Raw genomic sequence first — 18,297 nt, 5'->3', positions numbered from 1 at the left:
TTGGTAAGTTCTGTTACAGTTTTCTCTAGGACCTTAGTATACATCCCTTTCTGAGGCATGAGTTTTCACATGTTGCTTGAGACAACTTTGCATTTGAATGTTTTCTGGCATACCTGATGTCATTTTCTTTTTATGAATTTCTCTAGTGTTTTCAGAAAGTTGTTTGTGACACATATTGTCCTTGTGGATCTTCCTGTGTCCTTTCAGCTTGCTGTATAAAACAAAGTGTTTCCCACATCTTTCATAGTTACCTTGATTAATGGGTTGTTTTATGCTGGCACTGAAGGATATTCAGCTGCTGTTTTTAAAAGTCTCCTTACATCTTTCAAAATTATGTAAATACTTCTTTCACTGATTTTTATGTTTGCATGCAAAATGGTTCTTCCAATTAGTTTTTGTGTTGAATTTTTTATCACAGCTGCTAACTACATAAATAAAAGACATTTCTCCAGTGTGAATCAGGGTGTGATAATTCAGATGGCAGTCCCTGATGAAGGCTTTGCTAAACTCATCAAACAAGTGATCTCTCCCTGCCATGTGCTTGCACAAGTGTATGCTGTGGAAATATCTAAGCTGGTCTGACCTCTGGCCTATTCAGGTGAAGGATATCTGCAATGGTCAGGGACAACACTAACACTAGGTGCACCATGGCTTTAGAGCCTCTGCACAGGCATTATTAGATACACAATGACATGTAAGACCTATGAAGGTGATCAGCACCAGGCAGCCAATGTTCTCTCTGCCTAGATCCAACTGCACTGGATGACCCCAGACAAAACTTATAGTGGGCCCTTGCAGGGCCAGCTAATTTTAATATGTAAAGGTTTTGGAGCTATTTACTGGAGTAGGCCCCATTTAATATGGGCTGGTTTGTAAGTAGAAGTATCAGACTAAGCAGAACTTATAAATGAGAAAAATACTGCCTTCACAACCCAAAAAGGACTAAAAAAGATTGGACATTTATTGTCCTAATGAGTATATCAAAGGAAACTCCTTGGAGGTGGATGTGATCAGTGCAAATCATACCTGTGTTGATGGAGAAAGATGGATACTGTTAAGCTGCTGTCTACCAAGATGGTGAATTATAGCAAAGGTGTTGAGGTTCCACATTGGGTGGTCTAAAGAGGTGTACTTTTTCCTTTGAAGGTAAAGGCAAACTACAACTGAAAGGTCATTGATAGCTACTAAAAAGAAATATCAACAAACTCTAGTTTGGTAGAATGATGATAATAATTTTAATAATAATAGGTATTGAGTATGGGGACCTGAATAGATGGGACCACAGCATTGAAGTTTCAGTAAACCACCATGAAGTGCCTTTCTTTATTTTTCAATTTTTTAAAGGTTTAAGCAAAGGAAAAGTGTTTAAAATTGAGTTGAGTAGAAAAGTAGTTGGGATAATCACATTTTTTTTTCTTCTTTTTTTTTCTTTTTGGTCTTGTGATTGAACCCAGGAATGTTTTATATTAATAAGTTTTAATTCTTGAAATTCTTATTTTGACAGGGATAAATGTACGGGAACACTTAAGTCAATTTTTAAATGCCTAAATTTTTATTTAATTTTAATTTATTATACATTGTATCAGGGCATCCATGCCCAAAAAGGGCAATTTTGAGGACAGTAGATACTATGTCTTTGGAAAATTTAGGAAAATGTTTAAATTTAGAAATAATTTCTTTATTTTATATTTAGGTGTTCATTAAGATTTCAGGTAGTATCATGTTTAAATGTAATGGGATTCCTTGGTGGAACTATAATTTGAGACTCAGATAAAATCTATGAAGCTTTAGCTCAATGCATGCATTAGAACAAATTTTAAGGTTAATTTAGGTTGGGCATGGTGGTGCACACCTGTAATCCCAGCGATTCTGAAGGCTGAAGCAAGAAAATCATAAATTTTAGGCTAGTCTCTGCAATTTAGCGAGACTTTCAGAATTCAGTGGGACCCTGTCTCAGCATTAAAAAAAAAAAATAGAAATAACTGGAGGTGTAGCTCAGTGGTAAAGTGGGGTTCAATCCCCAGTACCAAAAAAATAAAGTCAATTTACAATCATCACATTATAGGCACAAAAGTTCAATTAGAGTACTTACTACATGTTATAAAAACATTTTTTATCAAATTTTGAACTTTCAACTACTTTATGGATATGTACACACATATCTTTATATATAGTTATATTGCATTATTTATATATTTATTTTAAAGGTTTCTATATCTTCCTTTTTTTGTAAAAAAAAAAATCAATTATTTGTGCTTCTAGCAACCTAAAGCTGTGTTTTGTTGTTGTTGCTGTTGTTTAGTTTCTTTCTCTATTTAATAACCATAATATAGATCATCTAGATGGAAGGCAGCTCTCATTCCAAGGCTTCCCAATTTACCTCTGAAGGATTAGAGTTTCACTTGAGGACCAGAACAGTTTCTCCCTGGTACAGTACAATAGCCTCCTAAGCTGAAGTACCAGCCTCTTCTCATGTTGATATGCAAGGTCCCTGACTGTCTAGGGTATTGCATTACTTAAGCAACTGGGTAACTTTTGAAGGTATTCTGAAGGAGTTTTCAGGGGTGAGGTATTAGTTTTCTTGCCCCAGAAGCACCCTTTGGGTTAAACATTGGGCTGATGATCTCCCAGGTTGCAGCCCAGAATGTTCCTGAGAGTCTTGAGGACATGAAATATGTGGCAAAGAAGACAGTAGCCTGCTACCCCACCTTAGCAAGAATGGCAACCATGGGTGCCATTTCCCCACCACAGAGAAATTCAATTGACATTTTCTTCTTCAGGGATTTTTTCTGAAACACATTGACAAATCAGGATTCTTGACCAAGTAATATCAAATACCAGTGCCAAAGAAGTAGGGCTCTTTGAGTAGGCCTTTGCAAAACAAAACAAAACAAAAACCTGCTGACTAGAAGCACAATAGAATGCTAACCCCATAATGCACACTTCAAGTGGTCAGCCATTCTTCCTGTCATAAGGTACGCTCTCACTTAGGCATCTATCTGGCCTCTAGAGTTTGCCCCATTAGCAGTTTGTTTATAATATCCTGAAAGACCTGGAGAGACGCAGCAAACACAGGAAGACACAGTGGCTGGCAACTAGGCTAAAAGCACAAGCTCAAGTTCCATGGAAGCAGCTCTTACAGTAGTCTGGAAGCAATTAGCAAGCCAAGAGCAGACTCCTGAGAAGGCATCCAAGTGTCACCGGTCATGGCCACAGCTTTCTGAGCACACTGCAAATTGTTTTATGAGATTTAAGAATTCCTTTGATGTCAGAATTTAATACACTGACACTTGAATAGATGAAAGACAGAATTTCTTGTTGCTTACAACGGCTAATGAGAGAAGTATGTCAGACAGGCTCTCATTAGAAACTGTGCTCAGGGATGGGGCGGTAGCAAAGGAGCATGGCCCGAGACAGCTATGTGGGGTAGCTATGGCAAACAAGGTGGGCTTAACTGTTTCTCACACTTTCAGTGAAATGGTTAAAGTACTGTGCCCAATTGTTGGGCACTTGGCCAGGGCTGATTGGGGCTGTTGTATCTGTGACTCAGAGTAGAAGAGCTTGATGAAGGTAGTGGTTGGAATGTGGACTCTGCTTTCTAGAAATGGATTACTGACCAGTCTATAGCCAGGGCCTCAAAACTGGATCAACACATCATTTAAAGACAAAAAGCCAGCACAAGTATATTACATCACACACACACACACACACAAAAAAAAAAAAAAAAAAAAACAGGATTAATAACAGTAATGATAATAATTCTTAAGTTTTTTTAAAATTTGTTTTGAAAAGTTTACTCTAAATTAACTAGATTAGGCAAGTTGTCTATATACTCTCAAAATCCACTAGTATTAGACAGGTAGGAAGAAAAAAAAATCAATACTATATTTCTAAATTCCCCAAAGGCAACCATTCTTTTTAAAAATATTCAATAATTGGAGAATAGATGGAAACATCTTTATATGCATAACTATTTGATAAAATGCATTAATATTATAAATGCAAATTTCTCTAATCTAGGCATTTCACTTTCAGACATTTATCCTACATCTATCTTTAAAGGCATTACAAAATTACAAATGGGCAAGTTTAATAATTGGTAATATCAGTAAAAGTATTATTTAAATTTTGAACCATCCTATAAATTAAATAATATATATTTAAAAAAAAACAAAAAGGAAACAAAAAACCTCAGCAACAGCTTGAGATCTATGCTATATTATACTACAAAGCAATTGCAACAAAGTCAGCGTTTTTTATCTATAGTGTACTGATGTATCTTTTAGAACTATGTTACATGTTATAACTATCATATTATTGCCTGAAACGCAGTAGGTATTCAATAGTAGTTAATGTACAATTCATAATAACATACATTGAGAAGTTTAAAAAGGAATAAAAAAGTGAAGTATATAGCAGGGTATCTAAAATTAACATTTAATTTATATAAAAGAAGGAAGAAAATAATCATCTTCATTTGCATTTATTTGATGAGCAAAGTGAGTGTATATATACCACATTTTTTTAAAAAGGAATTAACTATGATGGTGAATGGATATCACAGATGGAGATGGGAAAGATATATTGGGTCACCTCCAGAGTAGGTGAGACACTTTAAATTTCATAAACATGTTTTGAACCTGTGACTTTTAACAGTTTACATAATTACTAATTCTTTAATCATAATTCTGATAAATTGTACAAATAAAAATATTGTGTTGCATTCAAGTGATAAAGCACATAGTACTTTAGTAAAAACTCAACAGATATAGAGTATTATATTTATGAAGAAATATAGAAAAACTTGGTTTTAATTACTTCATGAAGACATAAAGCCTAATATTGGGTAAATTAAAGTAGTCTGTTCTTTTTGTAACAAGATATAAAGATTTAGGGGACTTTACCTCAAAGATATCTTGGTAATATAGTAAATGTTATTATGGCATATTCTAGTCTATCATTTATGACTCACTTAGGGTAAAGAGGGTCTAATATAAAAATGTAATTCCAAGCTGTACTCATTCACAGATATATGAAGATAACTTTGACTCCATGGATCAGTGATTATGACTCCTTGACATGACAAACTAACTTTAGAGTTAGATTCTAATGAGTGGTATTTTGTATGTCACTTGCTAATAGCACTTTTTTTCTCCTTTTAATGCAGGTCATAAATATAAAATATTTACCATGTTGTAGATTTTATAACATCATAAAGCAAAATGCAATGCCAAATAATAGATCTGTGTTTAAGATGAGGAATATTAAATATTCGGCTCCCATTTTTATTAGAAAATAATTGAGCATCAAAATATAATGAACATTAAATTAGAAGGGAAAACCAAGATGAAATGCATCAAGATAGTGTCTCTGTAGATGATATAAACCGAACAGTGTGGGTTTATTTATGATTCTTTTTTTCAAGGGAAGCACATTTTCACTTTTGAAGATCAGTTCTCAGATTCCTACTTTAAGTATTAAACATGGTTGAAGATGCCATCTTTTGGCTTCAAGATCTTCTGCTAACACTGATTTTCCTTTTCAATTTCTTTTGTGGTTTTGGTGGTTTTTCTTTCTTTCTTTTTCCCAGCAGCTGAACAGTGAATATCCAAGTGCTTACACCCTGGCCTAATTATCTTGTATTTATTTCTTAAGTCTAAATCCATACACCAGATGACTTCATCTAAAAACAAATGGGTCTAAAAAAATTGGTAAACTGACAACACTGAAATTTACATCTCTACCTGAGTACTCCCCAGTGAACTCCAGATTCATGCATTCAATTTTTAATGTTACATCTGTAATTTCAAATAATGTAAAACTATATTTTTCCATATTAAACTTATCTAAAACCAAACTCCTGCCTGCCAAACCCACCCACTTTCACATTTTGTACTCTTGCTACATAAATAAATTCCCACTTGCTAGGGGAGGAAGAAAAAGTTGTTATTGAGGTCTGTATTATTTTCATACTCCCATCCAACCACCAAAAAATTCTGTTGATTCAACTGCAAAATATATCTAGTATGCTTGTAATTATTTCATCTGTCTCCCTTGTCCAAGTCACTAATATCTTTTATATAGATTATTAAAATACTCTCCTATTCACCCAATTTAACTCATCCCTCCTTTACCCTATGCCACAGCCAGAGTAATCCTTTTTCAACTAAATCAGAACATGTCCTTCCTCTGTTCAAAAATGGATCCTATGCCTAGTTAGATAAATAAGTAATATAGACCATGTAAATACAATTTAGTACATCAGATTAAGTTTTCATTTCCTAAAACATGTTGAAAATTGTGAGTGCATTGACAGGTTTCAAGAAAAAGTATACATAACTTAAGAATACAGGTGATCCTTGACTTACAATGTGGTTACGTCTGGATGAACTTATCCTAATTTGACAATATATTTCAAGAATGCATTCAATCCATCTAGCCTACCTCACATCATGGCTTAGCGGTACAGCACACCGCAAAGGGTCAGTTGTTTTCTCCCATGATCCTCAGCTGACTGGGAGCTTGCTGCTCACTGCTGTTGAGTAACATACCACATATCACTGTCCTATAAAAAAATAAAAATTAAAAATATGGTTTCCATTCAAAACCTATCACTTTTACACTATCATAAGGTTGAAAATTCACAACTGCAATTAATTATAAATCAGAGATCATTTGTATTGCAGTTTGAGAAGTGGGGCATCATAGATTATCTCTAGTATTTGTAGTTGGGTGGTAAACCTTAAAACTCAAACAGAACTTGGAATCTCTAGATCAGCTCCCCCAAATGGCTAAAATTGGGTCAACCTCTCAGAGGAATATGGTGGGCAGTATGGCCCTCAGATGCCCAAACACATCTAGTTTTCGAGGTTTAAAGTATGCCTCTGGGAAAGTACCCAGGTCACTCCTCAATTCCTAAGCACCTAGAGCGCCTAGAGATTCTGTTTTAAAATAAATACATTTAATTATTAAGAGTGCATGCTTACTTTTTCTTTTTTCTTTGAACAGAAACTAAATGTTGGAGTATGCACTCAATATTCTTAATTACTCTTTTTTTCTTAATTACTTTTTAATAAACATGAAGTATTGGTTCATTTGATGAGTTTATTTTTAGAGTTTTTTTTTATTCCAATGAAATGATGTCAGTTTTTTAAAATCTCCCATGTGAATGCTCATTCTGAAGCCTTTGGAGAGTCACTGAATTTTAAATTCCTTTCACAGATTAATTAAGCAATTTAAGGCAAAATAAAATATCACAACTTCCTTATTCTTAGGAAGTAAAATGTCTTAAAAATGAACAACAATGGAAAGAGAAACTCAAAGAGATGTAACATTTTTTTTAGATATTTCAAATTAATGCAGAAGCCCAATATAATATTAACATGGATATACAATGCTATTGTATAGATTTGTGCAATTGACTTAAAATAGGTGTTTAGCACTGCTGTTAATCTATCTTTTTTATCCTATAAGCTTTCTTTCTCAATTTTCTTAATGATTCCATTTTCCCATCTATTTCTAAACATCTCCTGCCTGTCTGCTTCATTTTGTTCATCCTCCCATCTATAAGTTTGGACCCTGTTACACCTTCTCAGGAATAATACTTAATTTCCCTTTCCTGAATTTTCAACCCCACCATCTCAGCCACAAAGTTTATAATAGGTTCATAAAGTTTATCATCCTTAGGTCTCTATTCCATATCTTCTTCCAGTTATAACCTCACCTCTCTTCCACATCATAATCAATCTTTTAAAAATATTATTCACATTTTGCTGTCTCCATTTTCTCATCTCCTGTGCACATACTAACACACTCCATATCAATACAGCTTCTGTAACATTATATTTCAGATAGTCCTTCCTAAGATCACCAATGGCCTTCATCTTATCAAATCTGGGGCACACTGTTGTTCTGCGTTTAATTGATTTCTCAGCAGTATCTGACACTGTCAACTGTTTCTTTTTCTTGAATTATCCTCTTAACTTCAAATGCTGTGATACAACCCTCTTGACCAATGCCAGAATTAAATCAATAGCAATGGGAATGTAAGAAAAAAGAAATAAAGCACATCTCCTGTATACTTGATCATAAAAGATAACTATTATCTGTCTTTCAAAATCACTTCTCCCTTCTGTTATAGTAGCATGTTACTGTTCAACTGTGTTACATTTCCAGACTCCCTTCTAGTTAGCTCTGACCATGTGCTGTATTTCTCTCCAAAGATGTATGATAAGCACTGTAACTACCCTATGACCCTTCTCAGGTATACCTTTCAGAGCCCTTTCCCCTTTCACCTGGGCATGTCAAGGATTGCAGAGTCAGTTTGAGTCCCTGAATGACCAAGTGGAGTACAGACAACCTCTCCTTCATTTCTATGCACACACATATTTCTGGGTTGTGCATAAGCTTTAGCAAGCATGAAAATCACCTGGAAGGTTTGTTTAAACAGAGATTGCTGGATCTCAGTACCAAAGTTTCTGACTCAGTAGATTTAGCGTCACACTCAAGAATTTTTATTTTTAACAGATTCTTTGTCATAGCCTTAGGGACCATTACCTTGGGAAGTATTACCATAGAGTATTGTGCACAAATAAATTTCTATTTTCTTCCCAAGTCATTACTTTTTGAGACTGTTGCTAAAGCACTTTAGCTTATGCTATCTAATTTAGAAATGATTATGGAAACTTGATCAAAACAATCCTATTTCCATGCTGGAATGAGCACCTAATTCAGCCTAAAATAGAATAAACACTTGTAAGTATATTCAGTGATTAGAAAATGAGCAAAACTACCCAAGTTCTCTGGTTTGTCACCTTCCCACTTGTCCTGCTTCTCCTAAAAATGACCCATTCTCCTCAGCCACACTCACCAGTGCACAAATGGTCAAATGCAGGAAAAACTAGGTATTAGAAATTGGAGAAAAAAAAATGAGAAGGCGAAAAATAGAGATACAAAGACACTTCACGAAACAATGTGCTTTTGAATTTTGCATATAAGAAATAGAAAATAATATTTTGTTCCAAAATTTATTTTGTATTCTTTGAGATGGTAAGTATGTATGCTGTTTGGAGCCAAGAAAATATACTGTTCATAGAGAGTGGGTGCACTGGATAAGGCCAGCATTCAACAGAAGTGCTTACTGATTCAATTTCTATAAGTGTTGACAAGGAAACCTTATGAAACTGAGTTCAATCATGAACAGAGTGATCTCAATCAAGCAACCAGATTTGACCATCCATGACTGTGATTTGAACTCCTTAGTAGAAAGGAAAATAAAATCTTTAACATCCTGTAATAGCATATACAGAGTAGGCTCAAGGTAGTTTTGATGGGCGTACATGTTTTAGGATGATTAAGTAAAATAGATATCCATCCTTAAACTCAATGTGTTGGTGAAAATGACTTAATTTTTATAATAGCATAATAATTAAGATATTAAATGGAGAAATGAGAAATGTTAGTTCTCAGTCATTTCGAAATAGAACAAGACAAAGAAGAGAGCTTTAACACATCAGACAGCTTTGTGTAACTGCTTTAGTAAAATGTTGCTTCAATTTGTCTGAGATTTCAAAGATACTTTTAAAATATCATCCTCTAAATGTTCTTAGGTCATTTAATGTTGCTTTTTCTTTCTTATGAAGGATCTTTATCTACTTCCTATAACCAAGATTGAGTTATTCAAATTGACAGTCCCTTAATTGGCTGTCATTCAAGACACCTTGAATTTTTCAAGAAACCATTTGCACAAAATAATCCTCCCCGGTGTTCTTCCTTATTTCCTTATGATTCTAAATATAAGATCTAAGGACACGTAAATATCACCTCTACTTTATAATAGGTATCCTAACTTTTTCCAAGAAACATTTCTTTTGACTTGTTATCGTCTCAAGGCTCTCCCACTTGACCACTATATGAGAAACTGGGAAAATCCAAGCGAGAATCAGATGTGGCAAGTTGAGCAAACCATAAATTGAAAGAATAATTTAAAAGAGAAAGAGGGGTTGGGGATGTGGCTCAAGTGGTAACGCGCTTGCCTGGTATGAGTGGGGTGCTGGGTTCGATCCTTAGCACCACATAGAGAAAATGGAGATGTTGGGTCAACCGAAAATTAAAAAATAAATATTAAAAGAGAGAGAGAGAGAGAGAGAGAGAGAGAGAGAAAGGGAAAAGCCACTAAGGAAGTCTGATGTTACTCTGCTTTTTTAAGTCAAGAAGAGATTGGATGGATGACTACCCAAACCAATGTGTTTCACCATGGTTTTAAAAAGGCACATTTGCTGGAACAAAAGACAGGAAAAAATTAAATTTTGATTTCTATGATGAGTAGGGACCCAGTATGGTATTAAAATGTACAAAGATGACAACAATATGAGAGGTCTTGTCTCAAGACCCAGCTGTTGCAGCCCACATCTTAAAAGGTTAACTAATGCCTTCAGTGGGGGTGAATTTGATAGAAATATGTTCAGAAAGTGACTATTTTTTATTATCTATTCAACCTTCCCACTCCCTGATAGCACATCATGCAAATCTCATAATTCCCAAGTCATTTCTTCTTCCTTTTCAATCATTATGACTCATTCTCACTTATTTAGATGTTCCTTCCAGTCTAAATCAGAGCTCTAATCTCTAACTTCATTCAAAGTTTTCTTTCCACAAATCAGGAATGACATGTCTTTATATGGAAGCATTCATATATAATTTTTAATTTTTTAAAATTTCTTTGTGGAGTGGAATATCTGCAAATTTTTAAAGAACTCTTGGGGAAAAGTTCACCTCAGAATACTTAGTTTTGTATTACATAGTACTACAATATGGCTATCAGACTCTGAGTATCCCTCTCCTGGTAACCTTCCCACTTTATAGTGCACAGTAAAACAAACCAAACCAAAAACTTACGCTGACCTACATTATTCTGTCTTACTGGTCCATACATCCTTGCCACATACAGCCCCTTCCTTTTTTTCCCTTGGGTATCTTTGAGATAGTGGGCTGTTCAAGCCATAGTTCCACTCACAGAAAACTCATGTAATAAGCCAGTTCTAATCATTTACTTATAGTATAGAGGACTAGTAAAGCACTGCATTGTGCACTATTCCAAGGGATGACCCAGGATAAGATTGTGAGATCCTGTGGCTCATAAGCATTTGACAATTGTGTGCTAAACAGTCTGCTTCTTTTAAAGGCACTGCTAGTCTTCTACATGTTTTCCTAAGATCACCTTGACTTGGGAAGGAAAGAATCTCCTTGCCCTGTTATTCACTGGATGACAACTCAACAACCCAGATTACTTCATATTTCCCTAAATTCCTCTACACCTGTTCTTACCTAGGTTGGAAGGATTCTGGATGTAAGCATGCAGAGGGTCAGGCCTGGGGCTAAGTGTGTTATTTGTGGTTGCTGTATAACATGCAATTATTCATTATTAGACTTTCAGGAAATCTTCAGGAAGGAAAATCTTACCAAAGATTTTCCAAGGGGAAATAAATGCAACTAATTAAGATAGCTCAAAATACTCGATTGCCATGTTTTATTAAATAACTATAAGGTAACAACTTGACATTCTAGAATAGGGGAACAATTACTGCTTACTATTTTAAGAAAAAGAACATTTAACTTTCTGCTACAGAGATATTGTTATATTGAACAAGTTACCTAACCTTTATCGGAATTCCCCAACTGGGCTGCTATATTCATTTCAAATTGCTGCTATAACAAAAACCACAAACTTGGTATCTTACAACAATAGGAATAAATTCTTACTGTTTTGGAGGCCAGATGTCTCAGAACAGTTTCACTGGGTAAAATCAAGATGTTGACAGGTTAGGCTGCTTCCTTCTTGAAACTTCTTGAATATCAATCTTCTTGCCTTTTCTAGCTTCTAGAAGCCACCTGCTGCTTCTTCCCACTTCTTTAAACTCTCACTTCTGAAATCCTATCTCCTGCTTTCTCTCCATTTCCTGCCTCCCTCTTATAAAAACACCCATGATCACCTGGTATTCCTAGATACTCTCTTCATCTCAAGATCCTTAACTAAACCACATCTGCAAAGTCTCTTTTACCTATAATGTGACATTCTGAGGTTCCATGAATTACCATATAGATATTTGGGGAGACCATTATTCAGCCTGCTATAGTTGCCTTCAAGATTAAAGTTACAATGTAGATAAAGTGTCTTCCATGACATCTGGAAAAATGGTAGCATTCAATATATGTTTAATTTCTTCTTCTCATATCTTTATCCTATTTACTATGATACATGGTATTTTGGTTAAGGTACTTGAATTGTCATGGTCCTTTGCTGCCTCATTTGTAAAACTAAATATATTAATAAGACTTTCTATAGGGATATAGTGATAAATAACATTGAATCAAATCCTGTCATTCTAGTTCACTTTCTATTTGACAGAACTAACAATAACACACTCTCCCCAACACACAACTATTTTATTGTAATCTTGAATGTAATAGGATATTAATTAGACCATAAAACAATATGGCAATCTGGTCATGGAAGATGAACTAGAATGATAGGGTCAGGGTCATGCATGACTTCCTCTGTGTTTATTTACCATGTGTCAAATGTTACCTTCATAGAAAGGACTTGATTGACCACATATTCAAAAATGGTCCCTGCCCACTCTACCCTTCACTCTTCTCCCCTAACTTAACTTTTTTCTGGTAATAATTCCTATCTAATATTTTATATATTTATTTTTCTTACTATTTTATTGTCTTCTCCCTCCACTATAGATGTAAGCTTTGGTATGATGGAGTTAAGTTGGTTTGGTTCATTATTATACTCCCAAAACAGTCTGATGAAGGTAGAAGCTTAGTTAATATTTATCTAGTAAATTATGGAGCTATATAAACTCATTAAATATGAAAATGCTAAAATTCCTCTTATCTATTTTAGAAAATGGTGATAGATACACAGGTGTTTTATATCTCACTGTTAAAAGGTAGACAGTTGTACACATAAATCATGAGTGCATTTATCATCTCCCCAAAGATTTGAGTAAAACTCAGTGGGAAACTTACGTGACTATCAGAAAGCTATATTTCCTTTTTTAACAACACCTATTCTAGAGAATAAGTGAATCCACAAATAAAATGTGAGAAGATGATCTATACATGATTTTCTATTTTAAGGACTTCATACACATAGCTTTTCTATATTTGAGAAAAGCTGTTGAAAATGTATTTCTCATAATATTTTCCTATTAACTAACCACACAATGTATGCACAAAAGAGAATATTTTTTCAAAGATAAGGCCAGAATCATTACAAATATATTGATTATGTGTGTGAATGTATAATAATTATTGAAAAAATTCCAACTATCATAAGATTGAATATTATAATCCAAGGCATTTTTATGTTTAATCAATAAAGATATCTCATAAAAAAAGACTTATTAAAATTAAAGCAAATAGTGCTTTGAGTATAAAAAATTCTATTTGCAATTCAATTTCAATTATATAGGTTATAATGGACTATTTAACTTAGTGACATGTTTAAGAAGGAGTAACTCTTAATTTATAGTTTTCAGAATGCTGGTCCTTGAAATTGACGACCTTGTTAATACATTGTTGACTTAAAAGAGAATATGCTATTACCTGTTAGTTTAGTTACATTAGATGCATTATTTTGTTTTGATATGTGCATTGATCAATAATGGGATTCTGGATTTGAAAATATATTTATGTAAATAATATTCAACAGATAAAAATGTCTTGTTTTAAAACAATCTCATCCAAGAATCCAATTTACTTTCAAAATTGAGGCTTCTAGCTATCACTTCTAAGGCATAAGCCATGTGATGCAGTCTTAGACTCTGCAGTTGAGCCTAGTTCCAAGTAAATAATTTGAATAGTTTTCCTAACTACATTATATAAACAATTTAGAACAGTATGTATACAATATATTTATAATATACTTTTACTATATTATATGCTTAATCTGTTCATTTGTTCTACTAACACCAAAAGCAGAGTTTGTGTCATGTCTTCTCTAAACATTTATCTCTATTCCAGAATTGTCTTCTATTCCAACTGTCTATATTCTAATTCAATTTGGTTGTTTCGGGAACTGGTGAATGTAAGCACTCTGAATTGTTTACAAGGTACATTGTTCTAAAAGGAAGCCATACTAGATATTTTCAGTAAAAAAAAATACCAGAGGCCTTCAGGATGGGTAATGCTCCATGAGAACTAAGTATACTTAATGCCTTTTAAGTATACTTAGTTGTCTCACAACTGATGTGTGCAGAAGATATGTGAGATGCTACCAAGTGTGAGAACTTCTTGCACTTCTATGGAAAATTATGGAAGGCCTCAAATTCTCTTCATACAGAGGTGGGGTCTCCTTGCCTTCTCTTTTAATTTTGGCTGGTCTATGGCAACTTTGATCTATAGTGTTTAGCACAAGATAAAAGGATTCTACTTCTGCACTTACCTACTAAGAGTACTAATAAACCTCAGCTTAACATAAGTCCAGTTACTTTGCCAAAGATATTAATGATGTGACTCTGAGACTACAAGAAAAGGAAAGGAAGAAAAATATAGCAGAATCCAGAGGTCCAGCTATCCCCACTAAGGCACAAAGACATGTGACTGAAGCAGTCTTGAATTTTCCAGTTTAGCTCAGCCCCAGCTGAATAAGGCCTAGTGACTCTAATCATGTTCCTGTACAGCAGAAGAATCACCTTGCCTTAATTTCTGAGCCCCCAAATCATAAGATATATTAAAGTGGTTGCTGTTTTGGCTTATGGAGTGATTTTCAGATCTAATAGTTAGAACAACCCCCAAATGAGTCACGTTGAAACTTCAGCATAATTACTTTACATGTTTGAAGACAGATTTTGGCAAGCCAGGTCACCAGATTCAATTGCAGAGCTAGATGAAGTTTTGCTCTATGACCTGTGCCTGTGCCACTCTTCTGCAGTAGTCATGAAGATGGCCAGGCCTCACAAATGCACTGTAAATCAAGACTATGTAATTTTGCAAAAATCCTGCAAAGTCACTCAAGTTTTGCCTTCGAAAGCCTGGAAGAAACTGAGAAGAGCGGATCTGTTACCGTGTACGTATTTAAAATCAGTTGGTCTAAAACAGATCAGCTTGCTTTTTCTATTTAAGGTGGGGCTAACATTCATTCACTGCTCAGTGAGTTAAAGACATTTTAACCACTGGCAACTATTACTCAGATGAATAATTCATATCAGAGCTCCATAACATCTGCCCCTCATTAAATTTATTGCAAGATGTTGACCGCATCCCCATTTCCTGATATGAGGTCTTCATTAATTTTCACATAGTTTCACAAATTCATTACATTAATATTTTCTGGATGTCTTTTTCCACCTCAGAAACTTTCAATGAGAGTTTTTCAATGAATCCTATTTATATATAAAGATTAGCTCCTCAATTCAAATCATTCCAGAGTGCTTAGTGTTTTCTGTTGTCTATTCCAAAATTCACATGCCCTCCCCCTGCTGTATTAGTAACTGTGATCGATAATATCCAATCCTGAAAATATGGGGAAGAAAAGAAAAAGGACATTCTTACTTGGTTAAAGAGAAAGTTCATGGAAAGGCTCATACCAGCAAGGCATTATAACTTACCCTAAATGAAAACTCAAATATAAAAGAAGACAATTTTAGCCATTCTGTAGAAGCCTTGTTCATGTTAAAGGTAACATGATGGAGTTGAATAGGTGAAATTGAGGTAGGATAGAGGAATAAGAAATAGGTAGATAAGAAACATAAAGGAAGGATAAGGAAATATGATTTTAATTCAGAAGTTCCATATATATATTTTTTCCAGGCCTGTCACTCCCCAAGTCTCTTTCTAGGCCTGTTGCTCCCCAATTCTTAAGAAATCTGTAAATCATCTGTGCACTACCTAATCTATTCCATAGTCCCCTAATGAATAGATTTAAAAAGATGCATTATTTTGATAATCTATAATTTAGGGGAGGGTGCAGTGCTCTCTACTGATCAGATAATAAAGACGATGACAACCTAAGGATCTGCAGGTTGACCAAACCTCCAGAAACCATTTTGAGATCATCCCTACATACCTTCTTATACCCACCCCTCACACCAAGTATCCTTTAAGAGCAGGGCTGGAATCCTAAAACTGCATCTCTCACTGTTGAGGTACATGTCTTGCTTTACCCACAAAGCCATCCCTCTCTTGAAATTGCTCTCACTCTTCCTTGAATATGTGACACTTTTCATTTTCTGTCTCTGCCTCTGACTTACATGTGCTGAAATTCTTTTCCATCACATATGTCAAGGACCCTACTGCTCTTGAGTAGAGATCTCCTCTCTTTCTGAAAAACTCCTCAGACTCCTCCTCAGAGACACCTCTTTTGTCATGACAAAATAGGTCCACCTAGATTGTCTTGGAAACTTTTAGATCATGGGAATGGGGTTTAAGTCAAAGAAGAAGTTGCTTTGAACCCTCTTACAATTATTTACTCATAAACCACAAAATAAACTATGCATCAAGCAAATGGACAATAAGCATTTTCTTCTGATTAAATATCTCTACTCAGAATTCATAACCAATTAGCAAATATCCCCTGCTTCTCACAATAATCTTAATCAGTCCTTTGATTTGTACAACTCTTCTTAAAATCACTGAATAAACAAATAAACAAGGTCTCAATATTACGAATCTTGTTTTACTGTCTTTGTGTAATACTGATAATAGTTATCTTGTACTATGTTTGTAAGGTTTAGCAATTAGGAATGAGAGATACCTAGTGCAATATACAGTTGATGGTAATATCAGTAAATAAGGGTAATTTTTTCACTTGTATATATATTGTCACATATACATTATGCTTAAAAAGTTAGGCAGCATTCATGATATAATGCCTGGTTTATTTCTTTTATACTTAATTTTTTAGTTGCCCAAGGTCTGGGAATATAAATCTGAATGAACTGTCAGGCAGGGATATCTCTGAATAGGGATGACTAATGCTAATTTGGAGGATGGAATAGAATTTTCATAGTCTATTGGCTTTTGAAAACTATAACTAGAGCTGGATTCAGTGACCTTTCAAATCTCTCTGTCCTTATTAAATCACGATTTTTATCATCAAGAAACAAAATTGTCAGTGTCTTGTATTCTTGATGTGATTGGAATTTTATCAACTATGTGGTAGGAAAAAAAAAACAGAGAAGCTTTATATGAAGTTTTGATATGAATAAAAATATTTTAATAAGATAATGATGAAGTAATAAGAAAATGCATAGTTTTTTCCAGTTTCCTGTTACAGAGTGTGTGCAATTTCAAAATATAATTAATTAGGGAGGAGGCCAATGTCAAGGTCATGTTGTCCAGGAAGAAGACTCTGAGATTGACATTTAAATGCATCTGGTTTATTGAATAAAGATCAACACCTGAGGAAGAGAGAGACAGAGATAGAGACCCAGACAGAGACAGAGAGAAAGACAGAATGTGTTAAGGAACCAGGATTGGGCAGATTGAGAGAGGGTGAAGGTCAGAGTTGAAATGGGGCTCAGCTGACCTTTTAGGAAGCTCTGTTGATGGTATGGCTCTACAGAGTTTCCCCAAATGGAGGAAAGGAAGCTTGCCATTTATACCCTTCTAGCCTTAACCCATGGAGATTGTTTTGTTTTTGTTTTTTTGATAGAAAGCAATTATGGGGAAGAACTCTGCAGTGACCCAGGGCCACAGTCCCAGCATCTGGAGGAAATTGTGTGTTGGTCCTGAAGGAACCAACCGCAGTGTCTACAGCAAAGAACTATTAAATTTATCTGCTATTGTGTTTTAGGAAATATTATCTGTTCCTCTTCTCTTTGGTCTTTGAGGGAATAAGCAAAGTTAAATATTAATTTAAGATTTATTTAGAAAGAAGTTTGAATAACTCTATATTATTAAATCCAACATCAAGACTTTCTTAAAAATAATTATCACTTCTCATTATTGCATGTATATTCTTGCACTGCAGTTTGACAATTCTTTCATCTCACTTCCATCTATATTTACTCTTTGAAATATTAAACTAGGTTTATATGTGGTGTAAACAAATGTCTTTGGTACTGGGTTGTTCATGCCTTTGTTCTGTCACCATATTTTATTGGGTTCCTACTTATTATTTTGTCAATTGCATAACAGCTTAGTTCTAATTTTGCTCTTTTTCTTCCTCAAAATTGGTGGGAAGCTGCATGAGACAAGTGGTGTACCAAATGCAGCATAGCTATTAAATGATTTCCATTGACTATTCAATTGTTGTTGCATAGAAAAAGGAACAGCTTTAGAGGT

Source organism: Ictidomys tridecemlineatus, chromosome 2, assembly GCF_052094955.1.
Source record: "Ictidomys tridecemlineatus isolate mIctTri1 chromosome 2, mIctTri1.hap1, whole genome shotgun sequence".
Classification (NCBI taxonomy): Eukaryota; Metazoa; Chordata; class Mammalia; order Rodentia; family Sciuridae; genus Ictidomys; species Ictidomys tridecemlineatus.
This window is presented reverse-complemented; position numbering follows the sequence as displayed.